Source organism: Salmo trutta, chromosome 13 (genome assembly GCF_901001165.1).
Source record: "Salmo trutta chromosome 13, fSalTru1.1, whole genome shotgun sequence".
Classification (NCBI taxonomy): domain Eukaryota; kingdom Metazoa; phylum Chordata; class Actinopteri; order Salmoniformes; family Salmonidae; genus Salmo; species Salmo trutta.
In genome coordinates, this window is record NC_042969.1 from 40,391,491 (window position 1) to 40,409,795 (window position 18,305).

The window sequence follows — 18,305 nt, forward strand, 5'->3', positions numbered from 1 at the left end:
TTAATAAAACCTACCTTTAATAAAACCTACTGTTAATAAAACCTACTGTTAATAAAACCTATTGTCACTCTCACTAATAAAACCTACTGTTTATAAAACCTACTGTTCCTCTCACTAATAAAACCTACTGTTAATAAAACCTACTGTTCCTCTAACTAATAAAATCTACTGTTAATAAAACCTATTGTTACTCTCATTAATAAAACCTACTGTTAATAAAATCTACCTTTAATAAAACCTACTGTTAATAAAACCTACTGTTACTCTCACTAATAAAACCTATTGTTGATAAAACCTACTGTTAATGAAACCTTCGTTTCCTCTCACTAATAAAACCTACTGTTAGTAAAACCTATTGTTAATAAAACCTACTGTTAATAAAACCTATTGTTAATAAAACCTACCTTTAATAAAACCTACTGTTACTCTCAATAATAAAACCTACTGTTAATAAAACCTACTGTTCCTCTCACTAATAAAACCTACTGTTCCTTTTACTAATAAAACCTACTGTTAATAAAACCTACTGTTAATAAAACCTACTGTTAGTAAAACCTACTGTTAATAAAATCTACTGTAAATAAAACCTACTGTTAAAAAAACCTACTGTTCCTTTTACTAATAAAACCTTCTGTTAATAAAACCTACTGTTAATAAAACCTACTGTTAATAAAACCTACTGTTCCTCTCACTAATAAAACCTACTGTTCCTTTTACTAATAAAACCTACTGTTAATAAAACCTACTGTTCCTCTCACTAATAAAACCTACTGTTAATAAAACCTACTGTTAATAAAACCTACTGTTAATTAAACCTATTGTTAAGATAACCTATTGTTCCTTTTACTAATAAAAGCTACTGTTAATAAAACCTACTGTTAGGGAGTTTTTCATAGGGAGTTTTTCCTAGCCACCGTGCTTCTTTCACATGCATTGCTTGCTGTTTGGGGTTTTAGGCTGGGTTTCTGTACAGCACTTTGAGATATCAGCTGATGTACGAAGGGCTATATAAATACATTTGATTTGATTTGATTCACTGTTAATAAAACCTTCTGTTAATAAAACCTTCTGTTAATAAAACCTACTGTTACTTATACTAATAAAACCTACAGTTAATAAAACCTACTGTTCCTCTCACTAATAAAACCTACTGTTAATAAAACCTACTGTTAGTAAAACCTATTGTTAATAAAACCTATTGTTAATAAAACATACTGTTAATAACATCAACTGTTAATAAAACCTACTGTTAATAAAACTTTCTGTTCCTCTCACTAATAAAACCTACTGTTAATAAAACCTACTGTTAGTAAAAGCTATTGTTAATAAACCTACTGTTAATAAAACCTACTGTAAATAAAACCTACTGTTAATAAAACCTACTGTTAATAAATTCTACTGTTAATAGAACCTACTGTTAATAAAACCTACTGTTCCTCCCAGTAATAAAACCTACTGTTAGTAAAACCTACTGTTAATAAAACCTACTGTTAATAAAACCTACTGTTAATAAAACCTACTGTTAATAAATTCTACTGTTAATAGAACCTACTGTTAATAAAACCTATTGTAAATAAAACCTACTGTTAATAAAACCTTACGATCCTCTCACTAATAAAACCTACTGTTAATAAAACCTACTGTTCCTCTAACTAATAAAACCTACTGTTAATAAAACCTAGTGTTAATAAAACCTACTGTTCCTCTCACTAATAAAACCTATTGTTAATAAAACCTACTGTTTATAAAACCTACTGTAAATAAAACCTACTGCTAATAAAACCTACTGTTAATAAAACCTACTGTTCCTCTCACTAATAAAACCTACCGTTAATAAAACCTACTGTTAATAAAACCTACTGTTAATAAAACCTACTGTTAATAAAACCTTTTGTTCCTCTCACTAATAAAACCTTGTGTTAGTAAAACCTACTGTTAATAAAATCTACTTTTCCTCTCACTAATAAAACCTACTGTTAATAAAACCTATTGTTCCTCTCACTAATAAAACCTACTGTTAGTAAAACCTACTGTTCCTCTCACTAATAAAACCTATTTTTAATAAAAACCTACCTTTAATAAAACCTACTGTTACTCTCAATAATAAAACCTAATGTTAATAAAACCTACTGTTAATAAAACATACTGTTAGTAAAACCTATTGTTAATAAAAACCTACCTTTAATAAAACCTACTGTTAGTCTCAATAATAAAACCTACTGTTCGTAAAACCTACTGTTAATAAAACCTACTGTTAAGAAAACCTACTGTTAATAAAACCTACTGTTCCTTCCAGTAATAAAACCTACTGTTAGTAAAACCTAATGTTCCTCTAACTAATAAAACCTACTGTTAATAAAACCTACTGTTTCTCTAACTAATAAAACCTACTGTTAATAAAACCTACTGTTTATAAATCCTACTGTTAATAAAACCTACTGTTCCTCTAACTAATAAAACCTACTGTTAATAAAACCTATTGTTACTCTCACTAATAAAATCTACTGTTTATAAAACCTACTGTTCCTCTCACTAATAAAACCTACTGTTAATAAAACCTATTGTTACTCTCACTAATAAAACCTACTGTTTATAAAACCTACTGTTCCTCTCACTAATAAAACCTACTGTTAATAAAACCTACTGTTCCTCTAACTAATAAAACCTACTGTTAATAAAACCTATTGTTACTCTCATTAATAAAACCTACTGTTAATAAATCTACCTTTAATAAAACCTACTGTTAATAAAACCTACTGTTACTCTCACTAATAAAACCTATTGTTGATAAAACCTACTGTTAATGAAACCTTCTGTTCCTCTCACTAATAAAACCTACTGTTAGTAAAACCTACTATTAATAAAACCTACTGTTACTCTCAATAATAAAACCTAATGTTAATAAAACCTACTGTTAATAAAACCTACTGTTAGTAAAACCTATTGTTAATAAAAATCTACCTTTAATAAAACCTACTGTTAGTCTCAATAATAAAACCTACTGTTCGTAAAACCTACTGTTAATAAAACCTACTGTTAATAAAACCTACTGTTAATAAAACCTACTGTTCCTCCCAGTAATAAAACCTACTGTTAGTAAAACCTACTGTTCCTCTAACTAATAAAACCTACTGTTAATAAAACCTATTGTTACTCTCACTAATAAAACCTAATGTTAATAAAACCTACTGTTTATAAATCCTACTGTAAATAAAACCTACTGTTCCTCTAACTAATAAAACCTAATGTTAATAAAACCTACTGTTTATAAATCCTACTGTAAATAAAACCTACTGTTCCTCTAACTAATAAAACCTACTGTTAATAAAACCTATTGTTACTCTCACTAATAAAACTACTGTTTATAAAACCTACTGTTCCTCTCACTAATAAAACCTGCTGTTAATAAAACCTATTGTTACTCTCACTAATAAAACCTACTGTTTATAAAACCTACTGTTCCTCTCACTAATAAAACCTACTGTTAATAAAACCTACTGTTCCTCTAACTAATAAAATCTACTGTTAATAAAACCTATTGTTACTCTCATTAATAAAACCTACTGTTAATAAAACCTACCTTTAATAAAACCTACTGTTAATAAAACCTACTGTTCCTCCCAGTAATAAAACCTACTGTTAGTAAAACCTACTGTTCCTCTAACTAATAAAACCTACTGTTAATAAAACCTACTGTTCCTCTAACTAATAAAACCTACTGTTAATAAAACCTATTGTTACTCTCACTAATAAAACCTAATGTTAATAAAACCTACTGTTTATAAATCCTACTGTTAATAAAACCTACTGTTCCTCTAACTAATAAAACCTACTGTTAATAAAACCTATTGTTACTCTCACTAATAAAACCTACTGTTTATAAAACCTACTGTTCCTCTCACTAATAAAACCTACTGTTAATAAAACCTATTGTTACTCTCACTAATAAAACCTACTGTTTATAAAACCTACTGTTCCTCTCACTAATAAAACAGTTGGTTTTATTAGTGAGAGGAACAGTAGGTTTTATTAACAGTAGGTTTTATTAACAGTAGGTTTTATTAGTTAGAGGAACAGTAGGTTTTATTAATAGTAGGTTTTATTAACGGTAGGTTTTATTAGTGAGAGGAACAGTAGGTTTTATTAACAGTAGGTTTTATTAACAGTAGGTTTTATTAGTTAGAGGAACAGTAGGTTTTATTAACAGTAGGTTTTATTAGTGAGAGCAACATAAGGTTTTATTAACAGTAGGTTTTATTAACAGTAGGTTTTTTTTACAATAGGTTTTATTAACAGTAGGTTCTATTAACAGTAGAATTTATTAACAGTAGGTTTTATTAACAGTAGGTTTTATTAACAGTAGGTTTTATTAACAGTAGGTTTTACTAACAGTAGGTTTTATTAGTGGTAGGTTTATTAACAGTAGGTTTTATTAACAGTAGGTTTTATTAACTATAGGTTTTATTAACAGTAGGTTTTATTAGTGAGAGGAAAAAGAAGGTTTTATTAACAGTAGGTTTTATTAACTATAGGTTTTATTAGAGTAGGTTTTATTAACAGTAGGTTATATTAACGGTAGGTTTCATTAATAGTAGGTTTTATTAACAGTAGGTTTTATTAACAATAGGTTTCATTAGTGAGAGGAACAGTAGGTTTTATTAACAGTAGGTTTTATTAACAGTAGGTTTTATTAACAGTAGGTTTTATTAATGAGAGGAACAGTAGGTTTTATTAACAGTAGGTTTTACTAACAGTAGGTTTTATTAGTTAGAGGAACAGTAGGTTTTATTAACAGTAGGTTTTATTTACAGTAGGTTTTATTAACAGTAGGTTTTACTAACAGTAGGTTTTATTAGCGGTAGGTTTTATTAACTGTAGGTTTTATTAACAGTAGGTTTTTTAACTATAGGTTTTATTAAGAGTAGGTTTTATTAGTGAGAGGAACAGAAGGTTTTATTAACAGTAGGTTTTATTAACAGTAGGTTTTATTTACAGTAGGTTTTATTAACAGTAGGTTTTATTAACAGTAGGTTTTATTAACAGTAGGTTTTATTAGTGAGAGGAACAGTAGGTTTTATTAACAGTAGGTTTTATTAACAGTAGGTTTTATTAGTTAGAGGAACAGTAGGTTTTATTAATAGTAGGTTTTATTAACAGTAGGTTTTATTAACAATAGGTTTTATTAGTGAGAGGAACAGTAGGTTTTATTAACAGTAGGTTTTATTAGCAGTAGGTTTTATTAGTGAGAGGAACAGTAGGTTTTATTAACCGTAGGTTTTATTAACAGTAGGTTTTATTAGTTAGAGGAACAGTAGGTTTTATTAACAGTAGGTTTTTTTTAACAGAAGGTTTTATTAACAATATGTTTTATTAGTGAGAGTAACAGTAGGTTTTATTAACAGTAGGTTTTATTATTGAGAGTAACAGTAGGTTTTATTAACAGTAGGTTTTATTAACAGAAGGTTTTATTAACAATAGGTTTTATTAGTGAGAGTAACAGTATGTTTTATTAACAGTAGGTTTTATTATTGAGAGTAACAGTAGGTTTTATTAAAGGTAGGTTTTATTAACAATAGGTTTTACTAACAGTAGGTTTTATTAGTGAGAGGAACAGTAGGTTTTATTAACAGTAGGTTTTATTAACAGTAGGTTATATTAACAGAAGGTTTTATTAACAATAGGTTTTATTAGTGAGAGTAACAGTAGGTTTTATTAACAGTAGGTTTTATTATTGAGAGTAACAGTAGGTTTTATTAAAGGTAGGTTTTATTAACAATAGGTTTTATTAACAGTAGGTTTTATTAACAATAGGTTTTACTAACAGTAGGTTTTATTAGTGAGAGGAAACGAAGGTTTCATTAACAGAAGGTTTTATCAACAATAGGTTTTATTAGTGAGAGTAACAGTAGGTTTTATTAAAGGTAGGTTTTATTAACAGTAGGTTTTATTAATGAGAGTAACAATAGGTTTTATTAACAGTAGGTTTTATTAGTTAGAGGAACAGTAGGTTTTATTAACAGTAGGTTTTATTAGTGAGAGGAACAGTAGGTTTTATAAACAGTAGGTTTTATTAGTGAGAGTAACAATAGGTTTTATTAACAGTAGGTTTTATTAGTGAGAGGAACAGTAGGTTTTATAAACAGTAGGTTTTATTAGTGAGAGTAGCAATAGGTTTTATTAACAGTAGGTTTTATTAGTTAGAGGAACAGTAGGTTTTATTAACAGTAGGATTTATAAACAGTAGGTTTTATTAACAGTAGGTTTTATTAGTTAGAGGAACAGTAGGTTTTATTAACAGTAGGTTTTATTAGTTAGAGGAACAGTAGGTTTTACTAACAGTAGGTTTTATTACTGGGAGGAACAGTAGGCTTTATTAACAGTAGCTTTTATTAACAGTAGGTTTTATTAGTGAGAGGAACAAAAGGTTTTATTAACAGTAGGTTTTATTAACAGTAGGTTTTATTTACAGTAGGTTTTATTAACGGTAGGTTTTATTAGTGAGAGGAACAGTAGGTTTTATTAACAGTAGGTTTTATTAGCAGTAGGTTTTATTAACAGTAGGTTTTATTAACGGTAGGTTTTATTAGTGAGAGGAACAGTAGATTTTATTAACAGTAGGTTTTATTAACAGTAGGTTTTATTAGTTAGAGGAACAGTAGGTTTTATTAACAGTAGGTTTTATTAGTGAGAGGAACATAAGGTTTTATTAACAGTAGGTTTTATTAACAGTAGGTTTTATTTACAATAGGTTTTATTAACAGTAGGTTCTATTAACAGTAGAATTTATTAACAGTAGGTTTTATTAACAGTAGGTTTTATTAACAGTAGGTTTTATTAACAGTAGGTTTTACTAACACTAGGTTTTATTAGCTGTAGGTTTATTAACAGTAGGTTTTATTAACAGTAGGTTTTATTAACTATAGGTTTTATTAACAGTAGGTTTTATTAGTGAGAGGAAAAATAAGGTTTTATTAACAGTAGAATTAATTAACAGTAGGTTTTATTAACAGTAGGTTTTATTAACAGTAGGTTTTATTAACAGTAGGTTTTACTAACAGTAGGTTTTATTACTGGGAGGAACAGTAGGTTTTATTAACAGTAGGTTCTATTAACAGTAGAATTTATTAACAGTAGGTTTTATTAACAGTAGGTTTTATTTACAGTAGGTTTTATTAACAGTAGGTTTATTAACAATAGCTTTTACTAACAGTAGGTTTTATTAACAGTAGGTTTTATTAGTGAGAGGAACAGTAGGTTTTATTAACTGTAGGTTTTATTAGTATAAGTAACAGTAGGTTTTATTAACAGAAGGTTTTATTAACAGAAGGTTTTATTAACAGTGAATCAAATCAAATCAAATGTATTTATATAGCCCTTCGTACATCAGCTGATATCTCAAAGTGCTGTACAGAAACCCAGCCTAAAACCCCAAACAGCAAGCAATGCATGTGAAAGAAGCACGGTGGCTAGGAAAAACTCCCTGTGAAAAACTCCCTAACAGTAGGTTTTATTAACAGTAGCTTTTATTAGTAAAAGGAACAATAGGTTATCTTAACAATAGGTTTAATTAACAGTAGGTTTTATTAACAGTAGGTTTTATTAACAGTAGGTTTTATTAGTGAGAGGAACAGTAGGTTTTATTAGTGAGAGGAACAGTAGGTTTTATTAACAGTAGGTTTTATTAGTAAAAGGAACAGTAGGTTTTATTAGTGAGAGGAACAGTAGGTTTTATTAACAGTAGGTTTTATTAACAGTAGGTTTTATTAACAGAAGGTTTTATTAGTAAAAGGAACAGTAGGTTATACTAACAGTAGGTTTTATTAACAGTAGGTTTTATTAACAGTAGGTTTTATTAACAGTAGGTTTTATTAGTAAAAGGAACAGTAGGTTTTATTAGTGAGAGGAACAGTAGGTTTTATTAACAGTAGGTTTTATTATTGAGAGTAACAGTAGGTTTTATTAAAGGTAGGTTTTATTAACAATAGGTTTTATTAACAGTAGGTTTTATTAACAATAGGTTTTACTAACAGTAGGTTTTATTAGTGAGAGGAAACGAAGGTTTCATTAACAGTAGGTTTTATCAACAATAGGTTTTATTAGTGAGAGTAACAGTAGGTTTTATTAACAGTAGGTTTTAATAAAGGTAGGTTTTATTAACAGTAGGTTTTATTAATGAGAGTAACAATAGGTTTTATTAACAGTAGATTTTATTAGTTAGAGGAACAGTAGGTTTTATTAACAGAACCTACTATAATAAAACCTACTGTTAATAAAACCTACTGTTAATAAAACCTTCTGTTCCTCTCACTAATAAAACCTACTCTTAATAAAACCTATAGTTAAAAAACCTACTGTTAATAAAACCTACAGTTAATAAAACCTACCGCTAATAAAACCTACTGTTAGTAAAACCTACTGTTAATAAAACCTACTGTAAATAAAACCTACTGTTAATAAAACCTACTGTTCCTCTAACTAATAAAACCTACTGTTAGTAAAACCTACTGTTAATAAAACCTACTGCTCCTCTCACTAATAAAACCTACTGTTAATAAAACCTACTGTTAATAAAACCTACTGTTAATAAAACCTACTGTTCCTCTCACTAATGAAACCTATTGTTAATAAAACCTACTGTTAATAAAACCTACTATTAATGAAACCTACCGTTAATATAACCTACTGTTAATAAAACCTACTCTAATAAAACCTATAGTTAATAAAACCTACTGTTAATAAAACCTTCTTTTTCCTCTCACTAATAAAACCTACTGTTAATAAAACCTATAGTTAATAAAACCTACTGTTAATAAAACCTACTGTTAATAAACCTACCACTAATAAAACCTACTGTTAGTAAAACCTACTGTTAATAAAACCTACTGTTAATAAAACCTACTGTTAATAAATTCTACTGTTAATAGAACCTACTGTTAATAAAACCTACTGTTACTCTCACTAATAAAACCTATTGTTAATAAAACCTTCTGTTAATATAACCTACTGTTAATAAAACCTACTGTTAATAAAACCTACTGTTCCTCTCACTAATAAAACCTACTGTTAGTAAAACCTATTGTTAATAAAACCTACCTTTAATAAAACCTACTGTTACTCTCAATAATAAAACCTACTGTTAATAAAACATACTGTTACTCTCACTAATAAAACCTATTGTTAATAAAACCTTCTGTTAATAAAACCTACTGTTAATAAAACCTACTGTTACTCTCAATAATAAAACCTACTGTTAATAAAACCTACTGTTACTCTCACTAATAAAACATATTGTTAATAAAACCTTCTGTTAAAAAAACCTACTGTTAATAAAACCTACTGTTCCTCTAACTAATAAAACCTACTGTTAATAAAACCTACGGTTAATAAAACCTACTGTTCCTCTCACTAATAAAACCTACTGCTAATAAAACCTACTGTTAATAAAACCTACTGTTCCTCTCACTAATAAAACCTATTGTTAATAAAACCTACTGTTAATAAAACCTACTATTAATAAAACCTACTGTTCCTCTCACTAATAAAACCTACTGTTAATAAAACCTACTGTTAATAAAACCTACTGTTCCTCTCACTAATAAAACCTACTGTTAATAAAACCTACTGTTAATAAAACCTACTGTTAATAAAACCTACTGTTAATAAAACCTACTGTTAATAAAACCTACTGTTAATAAAACCTTCTGTTCCTCTCACTAATAAAACCTACTCTTAATAAAACCTATAGTTAAAAAACCTACTGTTAATAAAACCTACAGTTAATAAAACCTACCGCTAATAAAACCTACTGTTAGTAAAACCTACTGTTAATAAAACCTACTGTAAATAAAACCTACTGTTAATAAAACCTACTGTTCCTCTAACTAATAAAACCTACTGTTAGTAAAACCTACTGTTAATAAAACCTACTGTTCCTCTCACTAATAAAACCTACTGTTAATAAAACCTACTGTTAATAAAACCTACTGTTAATAAAACCTACTGTTCCTCTCACTAATGAAACCTACTGTTAATAAAACCTACTGTTAATAAAACCTACTATTAATGAAACCTACCGTTAATATAACCTACTGTTAATAAAACCTACTCTAATAAAACCTATAGTTAATAAAACCTACTGTTAATAAAACCTTCTTTTTCCTCTCACTAATAAAACCTACTGTTAATAAAACCTATAGTTAATAAAACCTACTGTTAATAAAACCTACTGTTAATAAACCTACCACTAATAAAACCTACTGTTAGTAAAACCTACTGTTAATAAAACCTACTGTTAATAAAACCTACTGTTAATAAAACCTACTGTTAATAAATTCTACTGTTAATAGAACCTACTGTTAATAAAACCTATTGTAAAAAAAACCTACTGTTAATAAAACCTACTGTTAATAAAACCTTATGTTCCTCTCACTAATAAAACCTACTGTTAATAAAACCTACTGTTCCTCTAACTAATAAAACCTACTGTTAATAAAACCTACTGTTAATAAAACCTACTGTTCCTCTCACTAATAAAACCTACCGTTAATAAAACCTACTGTTAATAAAACCTACTGTTAATAAAACCTACTGCTAATAAAACCTACTGTTAATAAAACCTACTGTTCCTCTCACTAATAAAACCTACCGTTAATAAAACCTACTGTAAATAAAACCTACTGTTAATAAAACCTACTGTTAATAAAACCTTTTGTTCCTCTCACTAATAAAACCTACAGTTAGTAAAACCTACTGTTAATAAAATCTATTGCTCCTCTCACTAATAAAACCTACTGTTAATAAAACCTATTTGTTCCTCTCACTAATAAAACCTACTGTTAGTAAAACCTACTGTTCCTCTCACAAATAAAACCTACTGTTAATACATCCTACTGTTAATAAAACCTTCTGTTCCTCTCACTAATAAAACCTATTGTTAATAAAAACCTACCTTTAATAAAACCTACTGTTACTCTCAATAATAAAACCTACTGTTAATAAAACCTACTGTTAGTAAAACCTACTGTTAATAAAACCTACTGTTAGTAAAACCTATTGTTAATAAAAACCTACCTTTAATAAAACCTACTGTTACTCTCAATAATAAAACCTACTGTTAGTAAAACCTACTGTTAATAAAACCTACTGTTAATAAAACCTACTGTTAATAAAACCTACTGTTCCTCCCAGTAATAAAACCTACTGTTAGTAAAACCTACTGTTCCTCTAACTAATAAAACCTACTGTTAATAAAACCTACTGTTCCTCTCACTAATAAAACCTACTGTTAATAAAACCTACTGTTAATAAAACCTACTGTTAATAAAACCTACTGTTCCTCTCACTAATGAAACCTACTGTTAATAAAACCTACTGTTAATAAAACCTACTATTAATGAAACCTACCGTTAATATAACCTACTGTTAATAAAACCTACTCTAATAAAACCTATAGTTAATAAAACCTACTGTTAATAAAACCTTCTTTTTCCTCTCACTAATAAAACCTACTGTTAATAAAACCTATAGTTAATAAAACCTACTGTTAATAAAACCTACTGTTAATAAACCTACCACTAATAAAACCTACTGTTAGTAAAACCTACTGTTAATAAAACCTACTGTTAATAAAACCTACTGTTAATAAAACCTACTGTTAATAAATTCTACTGTTAATAGAACCTACTGTTAATAAAACCTATTGTAAAAAAAACCTACTGTTAATAAAACCTACTGTTAATAAAACCTTATGTTCCTCTCACTAATAAAACCTACTGTTAATAAAACCTACTGTTCCTCTAACTAATAAAACCTACTGTTAATAAAACCTACTGTTAATAAAACCTACTGTTCCTCTCACTAATAAAACCTACCGTTAATAAAACCTACTGTTAATAAAACCTACTGTTAATAAAACCTACTGCTAATAAAACCTACTGTTAATAAAACCTACTGTTCCTCTCACTAATAAAACCTACCGTTAATAAAACCTACTGTAAATAAAACCTACTGTTAATAAAACCTACTGTTAATAAAACCTTTTGTTCCTCTCACTAATAAAACCTACAGTTAGTAAAACCTACTGTTAATAAAATCTATTGCTCCTCTCACTAATAAAACCTACTGTTAATAAAACCTATTTGTTCCTCTCACTAATAAAACCTACTGTTAGTAAAACCTACTGTTCCTCTCACAAATAAAACCTACTGTTAATACATCCTACTGTTAATAAAACCTTCTGTTCCTCTCACTAATAAAACCTATTGTTAATAAAAACCTACCTTTAATAAAACCTACTGTTACTCTCAATAATAAAACCTACTGTTAATAAAACCTACTGTTAGTAAAACCTACTGTTAATAAAACCTACTGTTAGTAAAACCTATTGTTAATAAAAACCTACCTTTAATAAAACCTACTGTTACTCTCAATAATAAAACCTACTGTTAGTAAAACCTACTGTTAATAAAACCTACTGTTAATAAAACCTACTGTTAATAAAACCTACTGTTCCTCCCAGTAATAAAACCTACTGTTAGTAAAACCTACTGTTCCTCTAACTAATAAAACCTACTGTTAATAAAACCTATTGTTACTCTCACTAATAAAACCTACTGTTAATAAAACCTACTGTTTATAAATCCTACTGTTAATAAAACCTACTGTTCCTCTAACTAATAAAACCTACTGTTAATAAAACCTATTGTTACTCTCACTAATAAAACCTACTGTTTATAAAACCTACTGTTCCTCTCACTAATAAAACCTACTGTTAATAAAACCTATTGTTACTCTCACTAATAAAACCTACTGTTTATAAAACCTACTGTTCCTCTCACTAATAAAACCTACTGTTAATAAAACCTACTGTTAATAAACCTACCGCTAATAAAACCTACTGTTAGTAAAACCTACTGTTAATAAAACCTACTGTTAATAAAACCTACTGTTAATAAAACCTACTGTTAATAAATTCTACTGTTAATAGAACCTACTGTTAATAAAACCTATTGTAAATAAAACCTACTGTTAATAAAACCTACTGTTAATAAAACCTTATGTTCCTCTCACTAATAAAACCTACTGTTAATAAAACCTACTGTTCCTCTAACTAATAAAACCTACTGTTAATAATACCTACTGTTAATAAAACCTACTGTTCCTCTCACTAATAAAACCTACCGTTAATAAAACCTACTGTTAATAAAACCTACTGTTAATAAAACCTACTGCTAATAAAACCTACTGTTAATAAAACCTACTGTTCCTCTCACTAATAAAACCTACCGTTAATAAAACCTACTGTAAATAAAACCTACTGTTAATAAAACCTACTGTTAATAAAACCTTTTGTTCCTCTCACTAATAAAACCTACCGTTAATAAAACATACTGTTAATAAAACCTACTGCTAATAAAACCTACTGTTAATAAAACCTACTGTTCCTCTCACTAATAAAACCTACCGTTAATAAAACCTACTGTAAATAAAACCTACTGTTAATAAAACCTACTGTTAATAAAACATTTTGTTCCTCTCACTAATAAAACCTACTGTTAGTAAAACCTACTATTAATAAAACCTACTGTTCCTCTAACTAATAAAACCTATTGTTAATAAAACCTACTGTTAATAAAACCTACTGTTCCTCTCACTAATAAAACCTACTGTTAATAAAACCTACTGTTAGTAAAACCTACTGTTAATAAAACCTACTGTAAATAAAACCTACTGTTAATAAAACCTACTGTTCCTCTAACTAATAAAACCTACTGTTAGTAAAACCTACTGTTAATAAAACCTACTGTTCCTCTCACTAATAAAACCTACTGTTAATAAAATCTACTGTTAATAAAACCTACTGTTAATAAAACCTACTGTTCCTCTCACTAATGAAACCTATTGTTAATAAAACCTACTGTTAATAAAACCTACTATTAATGAAACCTACCGTTAATAAAACCTACTGTTAATAAAACCTACTCTAAATAAAACCTATAGTTAATAAAACCTACTGTTAATAAAACCTTCTTTTTCCTCTCACTAATAAAACCTACTGTTAATAAAACCTATAGTTAATAAAACCTACTGTTAATAAAACCTACTGTTAATAAACCTACCGCTAATAAAACCTACTGTTAGTAAAACCTACTGTTAATAAAACCTACTGTTAATAAAACCTACTGTTAATAAATTCTACTGTTAATAGAACCTACTGTTAATAAAACCTATTGTAAATAAAACCTACTGTTAATAAAACCTACTGTTAATAAAACCTTATGTTCCTCTCACTAATAAAACCTACTGTTAATAAAACCTACTGTTCCTCTAACTAATAAAACCTACTGTTAATAAAACCTACTGTTAATAAAACCTACTGTTCCTCTCACTAATAAAACCTACCGTTAATAAAACCTACTGTTAATAAAACCTACTGTTAATAAAACCTACTGCTAATAAAACCTACTATTAATAAAACCTACTGTTCCTCTAACTAATAAAACCTATTGTTAATAAAACCTACTGTTAATAAAACCTACTGTTCCTCTCACTAATAAAAACTACTGTTAATAAAACCTACTGTTAATAAAACCTACTGTTAATAAAACCTACTGTAAATAAAACCTACTGTTAATAAAACCTACTGTTAATAAAACCTTCTGTTCCTCTCACTAATAAAACCTACTCTTAATAAAACCTATATTTAAAAAACCTACTGTTAATAAAACCTACAGTTAATAAAACCTACCGCTAATAAAACCTACTGTTAGTAAAACCTTATGTTCCTCTCACTAATAAAACCTACTGTTAATAAAACCTACTGTTCCTCTAACTAATAAAACCTACTGTTAATAAAACCTACTGTTAATAAAACCTACTGTTCCTCTCACTAATAAAACCTACCGTTAATAAAACCTACTGTTAATAAAACCTACTGTTAATAAAACCTACTGCTAATAAAACCTACTATTAATAAAACCTACTGTTCCTCTAACTAATAAAACCTATTGTTAATAAAACCTACTGTTAATAAAACCTACTGTTCCTCTCACTAATAAAACCTACTGTTAATAAAACCTACTGTTAATAAAACCTACTGTAAATAAAACCTACTGTTAATAAAACCTACTGTTAATAAAACCTTCTGTTCCTCTCACTAATAAAACCTACTCTTAATAAAACCTATAGTTAAAAAACCTACTGTTAATAAAACCTACAGTTAATAAAACCTACCGCTAATAAAACCTACTGTTAGTAAAACCTACTGTTAATAAAACCTACTGTAAATAAAACCTACTGTTAATAAAACCTACTGTTCCTCTAACTAATAAAACCTACTGTTAGTAAAACCTACTGTTAATAAAACCTACTGTTCCTCTCACTAATAAAACCTACTGTTAATAAAATCTACTGTTAATAAAACCTACTGTTAATAAAACCTACTGTTCCTCTCACTAATGAAACCTATTGTTAATAAAACCTACTGTTAATAAAACCTACTATTAATGAAACCTACCGTTAATAAAACCTACTGTTAATAAAACCTACTCTAAATAAAACCTATAGTTAATAAAACCTACTGTTAATAAAACCTTTTCCCTCTCACTAATAAAACCTACTGTTAATAAAACCTATAGTTAATAAAACCTACTGTTAATAAAACCTACTGTTAATAAACCTACCGCTAATAAAACCTACTGTTAGTAAAACCTACTGTTAATAAAACCTACTGTTAATAAAACCTACTGTTAATAAATTCTACTGTTAATAGAACCTACTGTTAATAAAACCTATTGTAAATAAAACCTACTGTTAATAAAACCTACTGTTAATAAAACCTTATGTTCCTCTCACTAATAAAACCTACTGTTAATAAAACCTACTGTTCCTCTAACTAATAAAACCTACTGTTAATAAAACCTACTGTTAATAAAACCTACTGTTCCTCTCACTAATAAAACCTACCGTTAATAAAACCTACTGTTAATAAAACCTACTGTTAATAAAACCTACTGCTAATAAAACCTACTGTTAATAAAACCTACTGTTCCTCTCACTAATAAAACCTACCGTTAATAAAACCTACTGTAAATAAAACCTACTGTTAATAAAACCTACTGTTAATAAAACCTACTGTTAATAAAACCTACTGCTAATAAAACCTACTGTTAATAAAACCTACTGTTCCTCTCACTAATAAAACCTACCGTTAATAAAACCTACTGTAAATAAAACCTACTGTTAGTAAAACCTACTGTTAATAAAATCTATTGTTCCTCTCACTAATAAAACCTACTGTTAGTAAAACCTTCTGTTCCTCTCACTAATAAAACATATTGTTAATAAAAACCTACCTTTAATAAAACCTACTGTTACTCTCAATAATAAAACCTACTGTTAATAAAACCTACTGTTAGTAAAACCTACTGTTAATAAAACCTACTGTTAGTAAAACCTATTGTTAATAAAAACCTACCTTTAATAAAACCTACTGTTACTCTCAATAATAAAACCTACTGTTAGTAAAACCTACTGTTAATAAAACCTACTGTTAATAAAACCTACTGTTAATAAAACCTACTGTTCCTCCCAGTAATAAAACCTACTGTTAGTAAAACCTACTGTTCCTCTAACTAATAAAACCTACTGTTAATAAAACCTATTGTTACTCTCACTAATAAAACCTACTGTTAATAAAACCTACTGTTTATAAATCCTACTGTTAATAAAACCTACTGTTCCTCTAACTAATAAAACCTACTGTTAATAAAACCTATTGTTACTCTCACTAATAAAACCTACTGTTTATAAAACCTACTGTTCCTCTCACTAATAAAACCTACTGTTAATAAAACCTATTGTTACTCTCACTAATAAAACCTACTGTTTATAAAACCTACTGTTCCTCTCACTAATAAAACCTACTGTTAATAAAACCTACTGTTCCTCTAACTAATAAAACCTACTGTTAATAAAACCTATTGTTACTCTCATTAATAAAACCTACTGTTAATAAAACCTACCTTTAATAAAACCTACTGTTACTGTCACTAATAAAACCTATTGTTGATAAAACCTACTGTTAATGAAACCTTCTGTTCCTCTCACTAATAAAACCTACTGTTAGTAAAACCTACTATTAATAAAACCTACTGTTAATAAAGCCTATTGTTAATAAAACCTACCTTTAATAAAACCTACTGTTACTCTCAATAATAAAACCTACTGTTAATAAAACCTACTGTTACTCTCACTAATAAAACCTATTGTTAATAAAACCTTCTGTTAATAAAACCTACTGTTAATAAAACCTACTGTTACTCTCACTAATAAAACCTTCTGTTAATAAAACCTACTGTTACTCTCACTAATAAAACCTATTGTTAATAAAACCTTCTGTTAATAAAACCTACTGTTAATAAAACCTACTGTTATTAAAACCTACTGTTAATAAAACCTACTGTTTATAGAACCTACTGTTAATAAAACCTACTGTTAATAAAACCTACTGTTTATAGAACCTACTGTTAATAAAACCTACTGTTAATAAAACCTACTGTTTATAAAACCTACTGTTAATAAATCCTACTGTTAATAAAACCTACTGTTAAGAAAACCTTCTGTTAATAAAACCTACTGTTAATAAAACCTACTGTTAATAAAACCTACTGTTTATAAAACCTACTGTTTATAAAACCTACTGTTACTCTCACTAATAAAACCTACTGTTAGTAAAACCTTCTGTTAATAAAACCTACTGTTTATAAAACCTACTGTTCCTCTCACTAATTAAACCTACTGTTCCTTCATCTGTTCCCTAATTAGTGCACAATGTAATTATGTGTGTATTGTTATTGTGTTGCTAGATATCACTGCGTTGTTGGAGCTAGACAAATAAGCATTTTGCTGCACCTGAGATAACGGCTGTAGATCTTTGAACGCCACCAATAATGTTTAGATTTGATTTTGATATGAAAAGAAAACCTTTGTCACATCTCAGCAGGGAGGGAGACTTCCTGAAGACACCGCAATCATTACCCTGTAAAAGCTTTATATAAACACCAGAACAACGTGAGATTATTGTTGCTGTTTTCCATATTTCTAATTTAAAGAGTTAATATGGGATTAAGAACGGACTGGCTTGTGAAGGCTCCGGCTAAAAAGGGTTAGAATTAAACACACTCTTGACACGGCATCATTTATCTGACAAATGACTTCTATTCTCAAGACTTCGTACACAGACACGCACGGTCCAACGCACTATTGCACAATTACACACACACACACACACACACACACACACACAC

The 18,305-nt window shown here is 28.3% G+C and overlaps 1 long non-coding RNA gene across 1 annotated transcript; it reads right to left on the reverse strand.

The window, feature by feature from the left end:
• Positions 1 to 460: 460 nt before the first annotated feature.
• Positions 461 to 1,827, reverse strand: LOC115205775 (uncharacterized). Its single transcript, XR_003880676.1, has 3 exons — positions 1,784 to 1,827; positions 604 to 628; positions 461 to 482 (listed from the first exon to the last, which is right to left on the reverse strand). It is a non-coding gene; the product is annotated as an uncharacterized LOC115205775 (long non-coding RNA).
• Positions 1,828 to 18,305: the final 16,478 nt, after the last annotated feature.